Source organism: Suricata suricatta, chromosome 10 (genome assembly GCF_006229205.1).
Source record: "Suricata suricatta isolate VVHF042 chromosome 10, meerkat_22Aug2017_6uvM2_HiC, whole genome shotgun sequence".
Lineage (NCBI taxonomy): Eukaryota > Metazoa > Chordata > Mammalia > Carnivora > Herpestidae > Suricata > Suricata suricatta.
The window spans coordinates 90,406,766-90,424,926 of NC_043709.1; the positions used below are offsets into that span (position 1 = coordinate 90,406,766).

At 38.0% G+C, this 18,161-nt stretch overlaps 1 protein-coding gene across 2 annotated transcripts in view; it reads left to right on the forward strand.

Moving 5' to 3' along the window:
• The window catches only part of EPS8 (epidermal growth factor receptor pathway substrate 8), a 182,777-nt gene that overhangs the window by 58,701 nt on the left and 105,915 nt on the right, over positions 1–18,161 (forward strand). For both annotated transcript variants that reach the window (XM_029955602.1, XM_029955604.1), the window contains exon 2: positions 1,601–1,671. The gene's annotated coding sequence lies outside the window, so the exon portion shown is untranslated. The remainder of the gene's footprint in view (positions 1–1,600; positions 1,672–18,161) is intronic.

The window sequence follows — 18,161 nt, forward strand, 5'->3', positions numbered from 1 at the left end:
TATTTATTTTTAAACTATTAAGATGTTAATTTTTTTTACAAGTACCAAGTCTTTTGTAGTGTTCTTGAACAGAATATTATTTATCAGTATGCATACTATTTTTTTGGATTATGATCTCATATATCATTGAAAGGTATCTGGTTTGATATCAGATATTCTAAGGATGCCTTATATGTTTTTTCGTCCCATTATATATCATAATGTCTTGTTATACTCTACCAATTTCTTCCTGCTGCTGTTTCTTTCTGTTACCTCTAGTGGCCCTAGCTCCCCAAATTCAGAGTTAATATTTCTGAGTGCTCGCTTCGGCAGCACATATACTAAAATTGGAACGATACAGAGTTAAAATTTCTGACCAGTGTTTCTTACCTGCTATGGATTGATTTGATTATGAAGTTCATTAGAACTTTTTCTAAAATAAGATTTCAGAAGCTCTAAATTGAGCTTCAGGGCATCTCCTCAGAGTCAAGTACAGAAGTTGAGTACGGAGAAGCTGTGGCATCTATTTCACTAGCTGTGTCATTTTTTAATTTACTCTTTGACATTGCTGAGGTTGCCATTTATGTGTGGCCTCTAGGCAAGTAAGATTATATTATATTAGGATAGGAACAGAAGAATGAAGTGCTGATCTTCAATATTTCCATGCTGATATAGAGTTGAGATTCAAGTTTGAACTCTTGTACTCCAGAGTCCATTTTCGTTGCTCTTAGAGTCACATGACAAAGAAGTGCATACTTGAATTATTATGTTCTTGGACATTATATGGTATTAGTGACAGTTTTTTATTTAAAGCACGAACTCTGTCTTAATATTGAACTTTAAAAAACGTTTTAAAAAATGTTTTATCTATTTTTGAGAGGGAGACAGAGCATGAGCAGGGGAGAGGCAGAGAAAGATGGACACACAGAATCCGAAGCAGGCTCCAGGCTCTGAGCTGTCAGCACAGAGCCCGACAGGGGGCTCAGACTCACAGACCATGAGATTGTGACTTGAGCTGAAGTCGGACACTTAACTGATTGAGCCACCCAGGCGTCCCATGTCTTATTATTTAACTTAAAGAAGTTTTTCCCATATATGGATAGGTACTTGCTGAAAATATATATTGTGATATTGTCTGTTATACCAATATAAGTCATTTGATAACATGCACTTATAATGTGGGGTGTGCGTTTTCAATGTTTATTCATAGACCTTGAGCTGAATACATAAGTCCAACTATATAGTGAAAAAAATGAATATGCCTAATCTACATATAGTTTTTAAAATGCTAGAAAAATGTCGAAAGTTGAAAAATGAAGTCTCTCTGAGGCATTTGGTCCATTGGAATCCTAGTATAATAAGTTTTAGAATTTTAGTTTGTTTGGAAGTTAGTACTTCTCATTGTTACTCCAATGAAGGACTAAATCAGAGGGCATGTTAATATGCCCGTCCCAATATTTGATTTCTTCCTTCTTTATCCTGTCCACCCATATAATTTGTCACTATATAAAAAGAACAAAAATTTAAAAGGAAACAAATATATATATTAAGCAAAAACTACTGCTTTCCTACTGTGCTTCAGAATGAAATTTTATTTTTATTCGCTTATTTTTATGTACAGGTCATCTTTAACAAAGCTCTCATTGGACTGAAGTGGAAACGTAAGAATTGGAGCATATTTTCATTTTTGAGGTAAGTCCACTTGTAGAAAAATCAGTGTATTTAAAGCCATCTGCTGTTTCTCAGGAAATTTTGACATTTGCATGCCGTCTGAGAAGTACTGCAGTTGTCCATGAAACGCGGAGTGTGAAGGGATGCGGAGAGGGCCAGGCCGAATCTGGAGGCTCCCTCCTCCCTGCCCAGTCCTGCTGCAGGTGCCCCTGGTGTGACGCCCTGCCTCCTTGACTTCTTTGTGTCTGTTTGCCAGTTTTTAAAAGAGGGATGATGGGCTTTTGACTCTGCTTACTTCCACGTTACCTGTTTTGAAAATAAATAGAGATCGTGAATATGTAAGTGTTTTACATAAGGTAGGGGCGCCTGGGTGGCTCAGTCGGTTAAGCGGCCAACTTCAGCTCAGGTCATGATCTCGCAGTCTGTTGAGTTTGAGCCCCGCCTCGGACTCTGTGCTGACAGCTCAGAGCTTGGTGCTGCTTCCGATTCTGTGTCTCCCTCTCTCTCTCTGCCCCTCCCTTGTTTGCTCTCTGTGTCAAAAATAATAAACATTAAAAGAAAATTTAAAAAAAAAAGAAAAATGTAAGGTAGAGGTATTAAAACTGTAAACTGTCAGAAAGTTCAATGGGACTTATCAGTTATATGCACAAAATCTTTTTAAGTATGAAATTTCTAGATGTTACTGGAGCCTACAAGAGGAACAGCAGGAAGCCAGTGCCATCTTCTATATTACTTCTGAGAAAACTGGCAAGCACAAAAAAAGAGGGGAAAGTAAGAGGAGGAAGAAGCAGCAGAGGAAAGAAAACAAAACCAATTAGGTGGTTTGAAAGTACTGGCATTTTTAGAATTAAAAATTTCTTTACTGGGATGTGTTTGAAGGAATTATTATTCAGATTACTGAAGGCATTTTCTTTGTGTGTATCTGTGTGAAACAAAGTATTGTTAATAATAGTTCAAATGTACTGAATTGTATACTTTAAAAGGGTGAGTTGTAGGGTGTATGAACTATATCTCAATATTTAAATGCATTTCTATTAAAAACCTGTTCACATTATTTTAAATATTTTTGTATTCTGTATTTTACATTCTTGCTGTGGGGGAAAAATCTAGTTCTGATTTCTCTTCCTTGGGGTTTTTAGCCATTCATCTGGGTACCTTGGTATAGGTGGTTTGAGGCCTGAGTAATACTGAGTGGGCATTTCTTGTATTTATTTGTTTGTTTTGTTTGTCTTCTTAACTTCCTTTATTTCTCTTGTTTTTCGTCAACTCACTGGGAACACGTCGTCTTTATCTCTTTTTGGGCTTAGGTTTTTGCCCATGACATACTGGGTGTCCTAAATTGTATCCTGAGGCTTTTTAAAGGTGCCAGGATACTAGTTAGCAAATGTGGTTACTATATTTCTTTCTAGTAACTATGTTTTAGGAGTATTTCCTTATACCTTGGGAGAGAAGTACTGGTCAAGTGGTAGTAAAATTACGGTTTTCCTGCACTCTGTCTTCAGGTATTAAGGATCCTACTGCATTCCTTGTTACTCTTTAGCTAGATGATTTGGTTGTCTTTCATCTAATGCTGCAGCTGCTGACTCTCTGTGTGTCTTAGAAAATGTTAAATTTTTCTCATACAATGTACTTACTAAGTTCCTTGTTGAGTGAGGGGGTGGTGTTCAGGGTCCTTCACAGCCGTCCGCCATCTGTCTTTTAATCTTCACTGGGGGCTCAACAGTTTTAATTCTCCTGCTCTGACCTCTAATTTATTGTTTGGCTGAGTCATCTAGCAACTACTTTTGTGCTCTCTTAATACAATTGCCAGTCATATTCTTTTGTATTTTTAAGAAATGTTGTTTGCGACTTAGTAAACAACTGGCTTTTTTAGTTTCATTCAACTCATTTCTTTGGATTCCCCTAAAAAAAGTAATTGACCAGCCTAAGAGACATAATTGGAGAGGGCTTTTACCAGTTGCTTTTTTATTTAGATAGTGAGCATAGGCCTTGGGAGGAAAGCCTATTCACAGCCTTTACCATCTAACGCTTGTAAAATTTGGGGCATGTAGCCTCTTGAACCTCAGACTTTGTAGTCGTAAAGTGGGTATGGTATTACCGACGTCATAGAATTGTTAGGATTAAATGAGATAGCATACAGAATGTGCCCAGTACTGTACAAAGCACAAATTTGTGCTGAGGTAGTTATTGTCATGATTGATTCACCCTCTTCCCTCAATTTGTTACATTCATTGTCTTGGTTATGAGATGAAGCCCAGAGGGAGTTTTTGTACAAGTGAGCTCCAGACACAGTAAAGGTCTGCTGTTGAAATTTTGTGTGGATATGGATTCTTTGATATACCTTTTATCTTTGTTACCATGAGAAAGTCCAAGTTGAGAGGTAGATCAACATGTCTAAGATTACTACAGACTTATGGAAATGGGTTAATTGGTAGCTAATGAGCTGTGTCTGAGAACAGTGCTAGAGTTTTAGGAAGTACACAGTTTCCCTTCAGACTTAATTGCGCTTGGAAGTAGGCAGGTATTTAAACTATTTGTCTTTGCAAAAACAACACACCAAAAGTATTAACCACCTAAAAATTTTTACCTTTTTCAATATGTGTTTCTGTTTTTTGGATATGATGGGAAAATTCAGGTACAAAATCAGATTTTATAGAGCAGACATCTAGCAATTAATCATTCAGCTTCCTTTTGCCTACATAGAGGCACACTTTCTTTTTTGTCTTTCATTTTAGAGTGTGAGCATACAAGCTGTAGGCATTAGGTAACAGCACATCAGGTGGCTTCTTGCAGTCGGTTTGGGGATCATTGAAATTAATGATACATAAAATGCAGTGAAATCTTTTTATGCAAGAATACTGGTAAAAAGATGTTTCTATTCAGAAACTACCCTAGCTCTTTGAATCTTTGGAGTGAAGTTTGTGTGAGGTGAAAAAGACCTGAATGTGTGAAATATTTAAAATGGTGAAAACTTCGTTTTAAAGTTTTATATTCTGAATTTAACTCTTAAAACTATTTTGAAAAGGGAATAAATATTTCCAAGATGACAAAGATTCTCTGTAGGGGGTTTGATTTATTCAACAAAAAATTGGGATAACAGTTGCCTACAACATTTTGATTATTCTTTCCAGAAAGGATTTATTTCCAGATGATATAAAGACATGCCTTTAAGGTACCATAAGATATGTTGTTGACTGAACTTTCTGCCTGAAATAATTTTCTGAAATGAGTGAATGGAATATTTAAATGTCGTATGTAAACTTGTCATGTGTGAATCCATTTTTAAAGCAATACTTAGTTAATCAATCTTTTGTGCAATTAAAGATTTTCTTTTAAAAGGATTTTCTTGTTCACCTGAAGAGAAGGGAGGTCATGCAGTTTGTCTCTGTGTTCTTAGTTGCGTGGGAAGTGTGGTTGTTTTTTGAGGAGGGTGAAGGCAAAGAGGAGCGCGTTCTGTGACAGCTCGAGAATGTGGTTACCTTGGGGGATATGTCTGGAACCATGAAGACATAAAGTGTGGCTCCACAACAATCAGAGACCAGCTAAGACTGATGGGGATGAATAGTGTGTCTAATTGTCAAGTTTGTAGTTCTCCTTAGTGACCCAGGAAACATAAAGAAGGTAGAGTAGTACTAGGCCACAATAAAGATAAAGTCCCTGCCCTCAAAAACTTCAGTTTCATTTACAAAATAGAATGTTCTCTCTTAACGTCCCTGGGTTTCTAGGCTCCCTGTAGACATGAACAGCCTAGTTCCAATGTATTCCATTGAATCTATATATTTTCGATCATCTCCTACTACCTAGGTCGGTGTTTGGAATATGCGTTGATTAAATTAAACTGGCAGTATGGAATCAAATGCTAATGGGAAAGGCTTTTTATTTTTCTATTTTTGAGAGAGAGAGGGAGAGAGGGAGACTGAGGATCTGAAGCAGGCTCTGTGCCATCAGCTCAGAGCCCAGTGCAGGGCTTGAATTCATGAACCAGGAGATCAAGACCTGAGCCAAAGTTGGATGCTTAACCAACTGAGCCACCCAGGCACCCCTGTGCTTTTATCCTTAGTAATGGCCAACAGCACATGATGTAGCTCACCTTTAGAGGAATTACACTGGTCTTCTCTTCAAAAACCATGTAAACAAGAAGAGAATATAAAGTAAAATACTTAAAGTTGTGGGAAAACCATGGGGTGCCTGGGTGGCTCAGTCGGTGATGCATCCGACTTGATCTCAGGTCTCGATCATAGGGATGTGAGTTCAAACTCCAATTTCACTCCATATTGGGCATGAAGCCTACTTTAAAAACAAAGCAAAACAAAACAAAACCACTCTGGGAAAATCAACCCCCAAACCACCAATCTAGAATTCTGTATCCAGCAAAATTATCCTTCAAAAATGGAGACATAAAGACCTTCTGAGACAAAACAAGGACACCACCGCACTGGGAATTTGTCTTCAGTGTACTTGCCCTGAAAGAAGTGTTAAGAGAAATATGATTTATAAATATTCTAGTCTATGGCTTATCTTTTTATGTTTTGTGTTTTTTAGCATATTTTTACCATCTTAAATATTTTGCTCCCAAAGCTTGATATCAAAACACATTGTGCTTTAACTATTTCTGGAAATAGTATCTCTGAAATGACTATATTCAGTAAAACTTATTTAAAATCTTAGATATGGCATGACTAGGTAGGGGGAAGTCAGGTTACATTGCAAGACCAATGACAGACTGCTGATATCACCATGAGTTTTGGAACAAAAATGGCCTAAAGGTTGCCCTGCATTGGGCTGAAATGGCCAAGTGTCTATACCCCCACCTTGATCACTCATTGGTTGTGGGCCTCTCTGGGAAGGGCATGACCTTTGGTCTGGCAGCCTGGGAAGGGCTGATTGATCCAGGCTGTCTGCTGACTGTACAGCCAGCTGCTGGGGCAAGAGATCATTCCTTGAAGGGATGTCTGGGTGGCACATCTCCAGGTCTACCTCAGATCTGTAAGCCTGGGACCCATTTTATGTGTGGTAAGAGGCCCTGCAAATAGGGGGCAAGAGGACTCTAACAAATCTGTATATGTGGACAAATCAGAGTTCCCTCAGAAGAGCCACCTGCCAAGCTAAGGGCCCAAAACCAGGGCTTGGGGGAATAGTTAAAGGAACGAGGACAAAAAACAAGAACAAAAGTCAAAGTCTTAAGATTTGTAACGTTCTTTTGTGTTCAACTCAGGAAGCATAAATATCAGACTTGTATTTTCATGCAAAAATGTGTATGCTTTCCTGAAGTAGATGTGGTGCTGTTAGGAGACATGCCTGACCTTTGAAATTCAATTAATGACTCAGCACCTGGAGAATGTTCCTGATTATTATTGTGGTGTTTTTGTAACTTCCTCTGTGGTTCTTTGCCTGAGGAACAGATTACCTTCCCAGGCATCAGGAGTCAATAGCAAAAGGGCCACTGCTACAGTTTCTGTAAGCTTCATCTCTTGGACTGTTATTAGTTTGGTATAGGGCACTGATTAAATTATATGCATGCACACACCCCCAGATTGCTGCCTGGCTTGAAAATGGAATCTGTGAATTGGCTTCTGTGTCTGTTTTAAGAGTTATTACCATGGGAATGAATAGTCTGCTTAGTTTTCTAGTTGGCATGGTTCTTCCAGGTTAGGTCACCTGTGTTTTTCTTATGACCGGTTGCCCACACTACAAAGCAAGTAGTTAGATTGTAAAACTAGTGATTTAAGAGAATTAGCCACATCAATGCTTTTGATCTGTTGATTATTTCCTTTCATGGTTACTAGCAGGAGTTTACTCATTGCAGTTTTAAACTTTTCCATTGCAATCAGAATGGGTGGGGAATTGTGATCCTGTATTGCAGTTGTGAACTTTTGTTTATTTGGAGAAGCATGATGGGGGAGAGAGAAGAAAATGGACAAACACATCATGATAAAGGAAACAAGGCTTATTCATTCTTAATTTTACTAAGTCTTCATTTCATATACTTTGCTTTACTGTATTTACATAAGCCGCGGTAGTGGATCCGCTGTCTTTAAGTTAAACCTGTAGGCTTCTACAAACATTAAATGTTAAGGTATTTCAATTCGGTTTAAAATATAACATAAGAATGAGGAGGGGTGAATACAAGGAAAACAATGAATTGGGGGTAATGATTTGTTGATTTAGAGATAGACCCACATATATGCACGCACACAAACACCCACATGCTATTTTGCCTGATGGCCAAACTGAATATAGTGAGAGTTTTCTACTTGGGGTCAGGGCTCCTGTTGCAAACCCAGTTCTGTACAGACCTAGATGTTTAGAAGTTAAATCCGCTGGGAAAACAGTGAGAACCCCAGACTCCACAGGCCTTGTGAGATTTAAACAGTAAAACTGTAGTTACTTGTATATAACTCAGCTTAACTGCACAAATTAATAAGAATTCCTGAGTGGAATGATGATTTAAGAGAGCTCATAAATTTCAAAGCCTGAAAAAAATACCACATACTGAATTAGTCTCATCTATTTTATAATTTAAATCTGAGGAGTCACATATACAACAAAGTTTAAGTTAGTTCAATTCTGGTTATGATACATCCTCTTTTACTCATGACTCAGTAATCAAAACAATTTTCCATTTAATTCGTTACAATTGAAGAAAATTTTCACTTTAAGTTTACATCATTAATAAAATTATAGGCGTGCCTGGGTGGCTTAGTCAGTTAAGCATCCGACTTTGGCTCAGGTCATGATCTCGCAGTCTGTGAGTTTGAGCCCCACGTCGGGCTCTGTGCTGACAGCTCAGAGCCTAGTCCCTGCTTCAGATTCTGTGTCTCCCTCCCTTTCTGCCCCTCCCCAGTTGGCACTCTGTCTCTCTCTATCAAAAATAAGCAAAGATTAAAATAATTAAATAAAATTCTAATCATTTCTGTTTCTAGGATGACTATAGATTTCATTGATACCTAATATAGTACAAACTACATAATAGTGTTACTCTAAGTCTTTATTCCTTTTTTCAGGAGGCAAGGAGGGGCAGGATAATTAATCACCAACTTACATTAGTAAATAAAAGGGAAAGGCTGTACATTGGTACTTCAAAACCTGCCTCTTATGGCCATTGCACTGTTTTGAGGAATGCCTCCTGAATCACTAATGTGTCCAGCAAGAAAACATCCTGTATGTGTGTATACACGTATATACATACATAGATGTATTTTTCTTCACTTGTTGCTGTCACTCTGGAGACAAGCAGGCTTTTGACAGAACCTGGCCCTTCCCTCTGGACTGTTTTTCATAAATCCACCTGGCCCGTCTTACTGTAGAACTTTTGTTCCAGTTCTTTTACTGGACGTCAGCACGTATTTGAATTCTGAGCCAGTGCTGCCTTTGCCAGGTGATTTGTTTGTCAGGTGGTTTTTCCTGCTAGCCACAGGGACTGAACCTTCTATCCCACAGGTGAACGTGACATTCACGGCCCTCTCCCCCAAACCCATCACTCTGTCATCCTTGACAGTAATGACCCCTCTTGTTTCTTGCTGTTTTTCTGTTTGTGTTCTTTTTCAACTTGTCTTTCATGGGAAAGAAACAATCCTTCTTGTTTAACAGGCTCTTCAGGTTTTTTTTGGAAATTATCTTCAGATATTAAACCCCCACAAAGGATCTTTAACTTTACTGGAAAAGAAGTGGCAGTTTGCTTCCTGAAACCTTTCTATGTCTTCAGTTTTTATGTAAACTGGCCGGCTGCTCACTGGTCATATTAAAGTCTTCTGATCTCTTATTTATACATAAGCATGATTTCACTGGATTTATGTGGTGTTCAGTATTTATGCATATACCTTGTGTTGCTTGTATGCTTTTACTATGTATATGTACATCTGTAATATAGATTAACCTGGAGGGCAATCTCTATTTAGTATGTATATTTATATTTCTAACCCTTATTCTGAAGGGAAAATTCTACAGGAGCCAGTCAGCACACTGATGGGTTTAGGGCCGTATGCCCCAAAACATACCACTGTGGCATAATTGATTATTGTGGATTAAAGTCACTTAAGAAACAGCCTGTGCCAGAAGGACACTGACCCTCTTCTCTCCCTCTGAAAGCAGGAATGAAATTCCCTCTGTGAAGGGTACTCTCCCTGCACCTGGAGGGTAAAAAGCATCCTTATTTGCCAAAGAGGGAATTCAAGTCTGAGCAGCCTGTATAAACAAACCTTGTTACTACTTCCTTGCTGATTTCCTACCCCAAGCCCAATCCCCTTGCCTTGTCATTTCCTCACAAAGGTACTTTTTCTTTGTTTAAAAGATATAAAAGCTCCTTGTTTTGAAGGTTTTATATCTTTGAAACTCCTGTTTCTGTGAGCTCCCATATGTATGAATTAATTCCATCATTCTCCTGTAATCTGCTTTGTGTCAATTTAGTTGATAGACCCGCCGAAGAACCTGGAGAGGGACAGAGGAAAAGTTCTCCATCCCCTTCAGTACTCATGAGACAAACTTCAACAAATGTTTAAGACACTGTTTATTGACAGAGCTTATGAATTTTTAAAATTCATATTTTCCCCCTCATTTGTATTTTTTTCTTCATCCATCTCTGTTCTTTGTTGGTGAATCAGGGCTGTTGTCATGAGATTTCTACAGGTCTGATGTCCAAGGTCAGTACTGAGCAGTGGGTGAGGAACCATATGACTAAGAGTCTCTAGTGTCACCCCATTGTATAATTTTTGATAAGGTGACAAAAGTCCAAGAATTAAGAATAATGTAAGTGAAAGTGCTGTATAAACTATACACTGTGTGTGCCCACACATCCTCTGAGAGTGATTTTAGTCAGTGCAAAGTTAGCGGTAGAGATCAATCATGTTGCTGCTGTCATTACTGGCAGCCCCTGTGAATGAACAGAAGCTGGGTTAGAGATCTAGCAGGTAAGTATAAGATCGCTGGCTTACCCCGTCATGAATCCCTGGGCCAGTGGTGCCCTAATACTGTGCAGAAGAGTGTTTGCCTTCAAGTAAACAAAGGAGATATTTTTTTATGTTTCCTACCAGGATATCTCCGTGATCTTTTGTCTCAACATTGAATTTTCTTTCATTGTTAAATGAATCAAAATGATATAAAGTGAGATGAAGATCATTATTCTAATGCATTTTATGGTATTTTAATTGGGGGAGGCGCTTGAGGATTGATAGGTTTTAACAATAAAACAATATCTATTACTCGCAGATACTGACTTGTCTGTAAACAAGCCCCCTTGCAAAACGGAGTGAGGCCAGCCGGGAACATTTTGTCTGGGAGTTATGCATATGTATGTGTCTTTCTAAAAGATGCATGTAAAAGTCTGAAGAGCCATGTAAGCCACTATTTAACATGTACTTATTATGCTATAACAGCCAAATTTTAAAATAGAATTATAGCTAATTTGACTTAATTTCCTATGTTTAAAGATATGGAAAGCTTTTGACAAAGTTTATTTGCCTTGTTCTTTCTGTATCTTAGTCCTTCCCTAATGTTGAAGTCAATTAATGGAGACTTTTTGGTGGTATTTGAGACATAACCATATATGTGAAGTGCACAGTTTTCTTAGGAGTCTAGGATGAGTATTAGATTTTGACATCAAGTTCTGAAAGTTCATAAGCCTTAGACTTGTGGCTGATATTTTGATTTTTTATTAAGCCATACAGCTTTTCTGTTAATGAGTACTGTAATACTCAAAGTCCATAGGAAAGTAAGAAAGAATGACCAGAGGCACCATTACAAAAATGAAATGATGCTTTAATACTAGCACAGTCAGCATATTGGTTATCTTAAAATTGAGTTCTGTGTTTGCAGTAAAAATTAAGGCATGCCTTCTTTGAGATGGAAGAGTTAGCATTAGGTTAACGTGTAAGTTTTTTCTTCTGCAGTATAAAATGATCATACTTTTTTGTGAGAGAGAGTGTGTGTGTGCATGCTGGAGAAGAGAAGAGGGAGAGAGAGAGAATCTTTTTTTTTTTTTTTTTTAACAGAAGAAAGATCATGAGTGAGTGGGGCAGGGACAGAAAGAGAGGAGGGGAGAGAGAGAGAGACAGAGACAGACAAAATCCCAAGCAGGCTCTGCACTGTCAGCGAGGACCAAGCACAATGCGGGGCTCGAACTCAAACTGTGAGATCATGACCTAATCAAAGCTGGATGCTTAACCAACTGAGCCACCCAGGTGCCCAGGGAGAGAGAAAATCTTAAGCAGGCTCCACACGTAGCTTGTAGTCCAACACAGGGCTCAATCTCACCACCCTGAGATCCTGACCTGAGCTGAAATCAAGAGTTGGAGGACCCTTGACCAGCTGAGCTACTGGGGCGCCCCTGTAGAATAAAATTATCTTAATTTGGGAGTTTTCAACAGGCACTTTTGGTTTTGGATTAAATATAATTCGAATAATTTAGGCAGGTATATAGAAAGTATTACCACATGTATCAGAATTACAAAAAGATACACAGATGTGGTTGTTAATTTAGGGAATCATGTCTGACATTCTGTTTTTTTAGTATAATTATTGTTAAGTTAGCTAACCTATAGTATATACAGTGTGCTATTGATTTTGGGGGTAGATTCTCGTGATTTATTGCTTATATACAACACCCAGTGCTGATCCCAACAAGTACCCTTCTCAGTGCCAATCACCCATTTCTCCCCTCCTTGCACCTCCTCCCCCCATCAACCCTCAGTTTGTTCTCCGCATTCAAGAGTCTCTTATGGTTTGCCTCCCTCTATGTTTGAAACTACATTTTTCCCTTCCCTTCCCCCAGGGTCCTCTGTTAAGTTGTCTCAAGTTCCACATATTAGTGAAAACATAAAGATACCTTTCTCTGACTGACATCCTTCAGAGTACCGAATCACCTAACCTACTTTTTTTTTTTTTTTAATACGTACAGGATAGGTCTACATTATGTTTTCTAAGTTAGAAATTGACACTGAGAACCTCAATGCCAAGTGTATGTTTATTTTGGTATAGAGGAAGAATGTTATGCACGTTTATGTTTTGTACATATACAATAAAAAAATCCCTGCTGGTAGCTAACAGAATGAATCCTGTTGATCTAAAAGAAAAAGTGAAAAATCAGCAAGAAAAATGTGAAGTTATGGGGAAGAGGTTTTAGTGAAAGATCACTGCTAAACTAAGAATGGTGTAAAATTTTTTTTCTCCCATCAAATTGGGATAGATTTTTACAAGTGGTATGCATACAGTTTTGGAGAGAGTGTAAGTATAGCATCTTTGGAGTGTAGAGGAGCCAGAACATTTTCCACCCTCTTAGGGTCTCTGTCTGGATCTGCAAATTAAACTGACAAAGAAAGATTAATAGGAGACAGGAATACAGATTTATTTAAAATACATTTTTCATGAGATAGGAGCCTTCATAAAGGAAGGAAGAAGGAGACCTGAGTATTTTTACCTAGGTTAGATGAAGGCTGATCAGTTATGGAGGAACATGATCGAACAAAGAGTATGGGGTGAGTGTAGTAAACGGGAGATTTAGCAAGGCCTGTTGGTTCTGATTCTTCTCAGTGTCTCTCCATCTTCAGAGATAAGGATGCTCCTTCTTGGCAAATGGAGGGCCTCTCTTACAATAGGGTTTTATAACCTGCCTCAGGAGAGAAGGGCCGGGGAAGGGCAGAGTTATCTTCCTGCTTCTGCCATTTTCTCAAAGTCCTTTACCTTAAAATATTCAATATGCCAAGGTTCCATATTTTGGGGTTAGTTTGTTCTAAAACATGTCATCTGTTCCCCTGTCTGAAACTTCCCCAAGAACTTCCGTGGTCTAGAAGCTGATTTAGTAGATTATCTGTTGAACCAGTTTCTTAGTCCTGGACAGTTCTTTGGATACCGGAGAAAAAGAAAAGGTTAATGGTTAATGGTTAGAACAAACCATTAACCAATGAACATGGTTTTTGAGTTCAGAGGGCAGTTAGTCACCAAGAATATTTATAGATGTTTGACTTGAAGCATCTTCAGACAGGGTGGAGGGCCATGGTAGTAATCTGGCAGGTTTTCCTGGTTTGTCGTTTGAATGCCTCTGGGGGTGTCATCAGGTGTTCTGGTGAACCTGTGAGTGGCCCACAGAGCAATAGGCAGGAAGGGCTGTCTATACATGAGTTGTGGTGATTTCTCTGAAATTGACCTCAAGTTGTCCAGCTTCAACTTGCAGGGCTTGGGAAAGAGGCAGTTTTAATGTTTAGTAATTCCAAGTCAGAAGGGTGGGAGAAAAATTGGAAACATTAGAGTGGAGAATTGTAACTAGATATTAGAGGAAACTAGAAGAATTCAGGATTCAGTCTACCTTATAAGTTGATGACAAAACCTTAAAGACAATGAAGAGGACTAGAATTTAATACGCATAGGGGTGTAGTTTTCCATTGAAACACGGTTTTTGTCTTTATAGTCACCCTCATTTCTATCAAAGATAATTTAAGTAAGACCAATTTGTTTGCCAAAGAAGTCTAGTTTCATTAACTTGGCCTGATTATATCAGTACAGCAAGGATAATGGTTGACCATATGTAATTTTATAAGTCTGGTTTGCTAGAACTTTTTTTAAAGTTTATTTATTAATTTTGAAAGAGGAGAGAGAGAGAGAGAGAGAGAGAGAGGGAGAGAGAGAGAGGGAGAGGGAGAGAGAGAGGGAGAGAGAGTGAGCGAGCGCGAGCAAGCACGGGGAAGGGCAGACAGAATCAATCCCAAGCAGGCTCCATGCTGTCAGCACAGAGCTTAATGTGGGGTGTCTCATGAACCATGAGATCATGAACTGAGCTGATATCAAGAGTCTGGATACTTAACTGAATGAGCCACCCAGGCACCTCTGCTTTGCTGGAACTTCTAATGAGGAATTACAGATTGGACTTTTAGAAGGCTCTTGAAACTTATAGACCCAGCCAGTGACTCACTGTCAGATTTTGCCTGTAACACTTATAGATGTGAGTAAACTCCTCTCTTCTTGAGGTCCCTCAGGTATCCTGAGGTTCCTGGATTCTGCTAGGAAGTAAGGGCACTCACCTGTTGGGCAGAAATCCTATAAGCAAGCTACCAGGTAGTTTTTAGAAGGGGAGCTTTGTAAGCATTGGCCCCTTAAAGCCAACCTTAGTTCCTTGAAGCTGTCTGGTCATACCTGATTCTGTGCACATCATTCTCAAGTATGGCATTCCAGTCAAAGCCTTTCTAATATAACCAATGTTTATAATTGTATCCTGTTACAAGGAGGACCGATTTTTATTGAACTTATGCAAATAACTATATTGCTGTGAAAAAAAGAATACTCTGTAAGAGGTCTCAAATTCTGGAGAGATGAGTTGGGGAGAAAAGATAAATGCTTTAATTCTGTTTACAAAAGTATAATTTACCAAATTGCTGCAAGTTATAAGAAGCTTCAAGAGGAAAGAGATAAAGGTTTCCTTAAATCTGAAAAACACAACATTAATGAATCCATGCTGCTTCAAACAAGTTATCATCTTCCACACCAGCCCACGGAGTCCCTTATAATTCATTCTTATTCTGCTTGCTCTTTGGTTCCTAGGTTTATGAATCTGTCAGCTCCTTCATCAGCTCTGGAAATTCTTACCCATTCCAGTGGCATAGTCTCAGTTTTCCAAGTGATACCATCATAGAGCATTCTCATAGCAGATGATTGTAAACACTGTTAGGAAAGAATCAGAGCAGAACAGTAACTGAGGTTTCAGCACAGAGCCCGATGTGGGGCTCAAACTCTTGAACCATGAGATCATGACCTCAGCCGAAGTTGGACACTTAACTGACTGAGCCACCCAGATGCCCTGGTTAAAATTCTGATGAGAGTTCATTTGACAGGAAAATTAGTTATTTCTGTGGTATATAACTATTGAAGATGATAACTAACAAATTTCTATGAACTTTGTATAACTTCCAGAATAACTATATTAGTAAGATGTATCCATAATCGTATAGCCAGAATGTTTATCCACACTTATTTGACAGTCTTTCCCATGTCAAACCTAATTATATTAACATCTCTCTTTCATAAGATGAGAGAGAAATCCTTTGTGATTTTCCAAGGGCCCTCTGGGAAACCTAACAATCAATTTGATGTCAACAATACTCCAGGAATTTTGTCAAAAATATCAAAAGGCTTGGCTTAGTTGACTAAATAGGGTCACAGATCATTATGAAATAGTACTTAGTTGTCTCTCTGACCAAAGCGGAAGATGATTTTAAAGGCAAATACAGAAGGTTACCTAGTTGTGAACAAAATTCTTTTACTATCGAGAGAACTCAATTTTCTTAAGTAATCAATGACCTGATAAAGACAACATGAAGCCTAGGAAACTAGTCTAAGACAACATCTAAGGTAGACTACTTAAAAGGTAATGGAACTAAGAGAAATCGTGATGTTTTTTAGGCTAAGCATTTAATACTTAACCACTTTATTACACTATACTCTTTATATGCGTTATTTCATTCAGTCTCTATGAAGAAGATACTATTATTTTCATTTCATAGACAAGCAAATGGATTTAGTGGAGTAACTTGGCCAAAGCCATACAAGTGTAAATAATAGCACTGGTGTTTGTATGTGTTTTGCACATGAACCTGAGTTGTTAACAACTATGTTCTATTGCCTACATTAATGATTTGTTTAAGGTCATATTTAGGTTTCAAATCCATGGCTCTTTTGATCATAACATTTCACCCCTTGACATAAGTTTATTTCACCTCTTTTCCATAGTCCCATCTCCTAAATACAAAGGAATTAGATACTGGTGTTAGAATTGTTGTTGAAAGGCCTTGAAATTGCAAACTAAATAAAGATTAAGAAGTGATTTGGAGGATCAATATTTTCTCAACTAAAAATAAACTTGAAAGTAATCCTCAATATTTTGCTCAACCAGGGTAAACTTTCAATGTATCAACATTTCAACCAAAGGCCATGCAGTTCTATATTATTCTGCCTGTGCAAACTCTAGCCTGGTGATATTCAAAAAAGTTAAATCACTTTTAAAAATGAATAATATGTCCTTTGGCAGTTTAATATCAGTGTATCACTGTGACATTCCGCTTCAGATCCTGTTGAAGCTTTGTAATGGCGTTATGTTATGTGACTTCAGTACTGGGTGCCACTGACACAGCTTGTCTGATTTAGGTGCCCGCTGCCACCCCTATTTATTGGTAACATATGAGCTTTAAGGATCATTTGATGTGCAAATTTAATTGCAGGTTTTATATTTGAAGGATGACATAAGCTATGTCATTCTAATAGCTATTTATACAGCTTTTTCTAAACTGCTACTCGGAACACATGCATTTCTTTCTGTCTATTGTAATGCTTCCTGATTTAATTTTTCAAGTCGGCTTGCTCAGTTAACTTGTTCGGGTGTATATGTGAAGGTTCTTTGCAGTATTTCAGTAGGTATATGCTTTGAAATTAAACTTTGGCATTTCTTATTTTTTTTAATAAGATATAACCTTATGGGCATTTGTAATTCATTTTCTGTATTTGTTGATTTCCTCCCCCCTTTCTTCCCAATATTATGGCATATGATTACAGTTAGGAGCAGTGAAGTCTCTTTATCCCGCTAATGTGATAATTTCTTGACTGTATGACAGAGTTATGGTAAAAATACTCTGGAAGAGATCAGTAGTCTTATATAAAATGCTTTTTTCTTTCCAAACGACAGTAAAGACTCCAGAAGCACCCATGATGTTATTAAAATAAAGTACTCCTATCTTTTTTTTTTTTTTCTTTGAGAGTAACTTTTTGTGGAAAACAAAGGTCTGGGGGATGGTGTAGGTTTAAAAAATGCTGTTTTACAAGGAACATCTATCAGTTCTCCTGAGAAACGTTTACTGAGCCAATTATGTGGAAGGCTAGTACCATGTGAGTCAGGTGAAATAAGGAATTCCTGAGTGAAATCTTAATGATGATAGGAACTATTGGTGTACTACATGCCCAAAGCTTCTATTTTTCCTGCCTCCCAGAAATTCTTTATACCAGTTAGTGTTTCAGCAGCGTCTGTATATAAGTCAGAATTTTTTAGCAGAAATTGGAGGGGCAGTCTATGTTTCATAATTTGTGAGGTGAATTGACAGATATCCTCATAGCAACTAATACTTTTTCCTCATTTATCATCAGATTTCCTGACCATTCAGTGATTTTGTTTTTCTGAAAGTTTACTGTTTTATGTGGAAAAGTGTAAAACTACCATTTACTACATGGTATAGTGGTTTACACAAAATCTAATTCAGTAGATTTTCCATTTTTAAACTTGAACTATGAAAATGTTCTAGAAAAGATCTGAATGAGAGCCAACAAAGTTGTTTTATTGATCTCATTTTACAGGTGAGGAAATGGAGGCTGAGGTAGGTTAGGTTACTTGCGCGAGGTAACAGAGCTATTAAGTAGCGGAGTTGATGCTCAAACACACACACCTTGGGTTTCCTTTACGGAGGTCTTTACACTTCACTACTTGTCTTTGGTTATAGGACTTGCATAGAAATGAGAAATCACTTTTTCGTTTTCACCACTAAAAT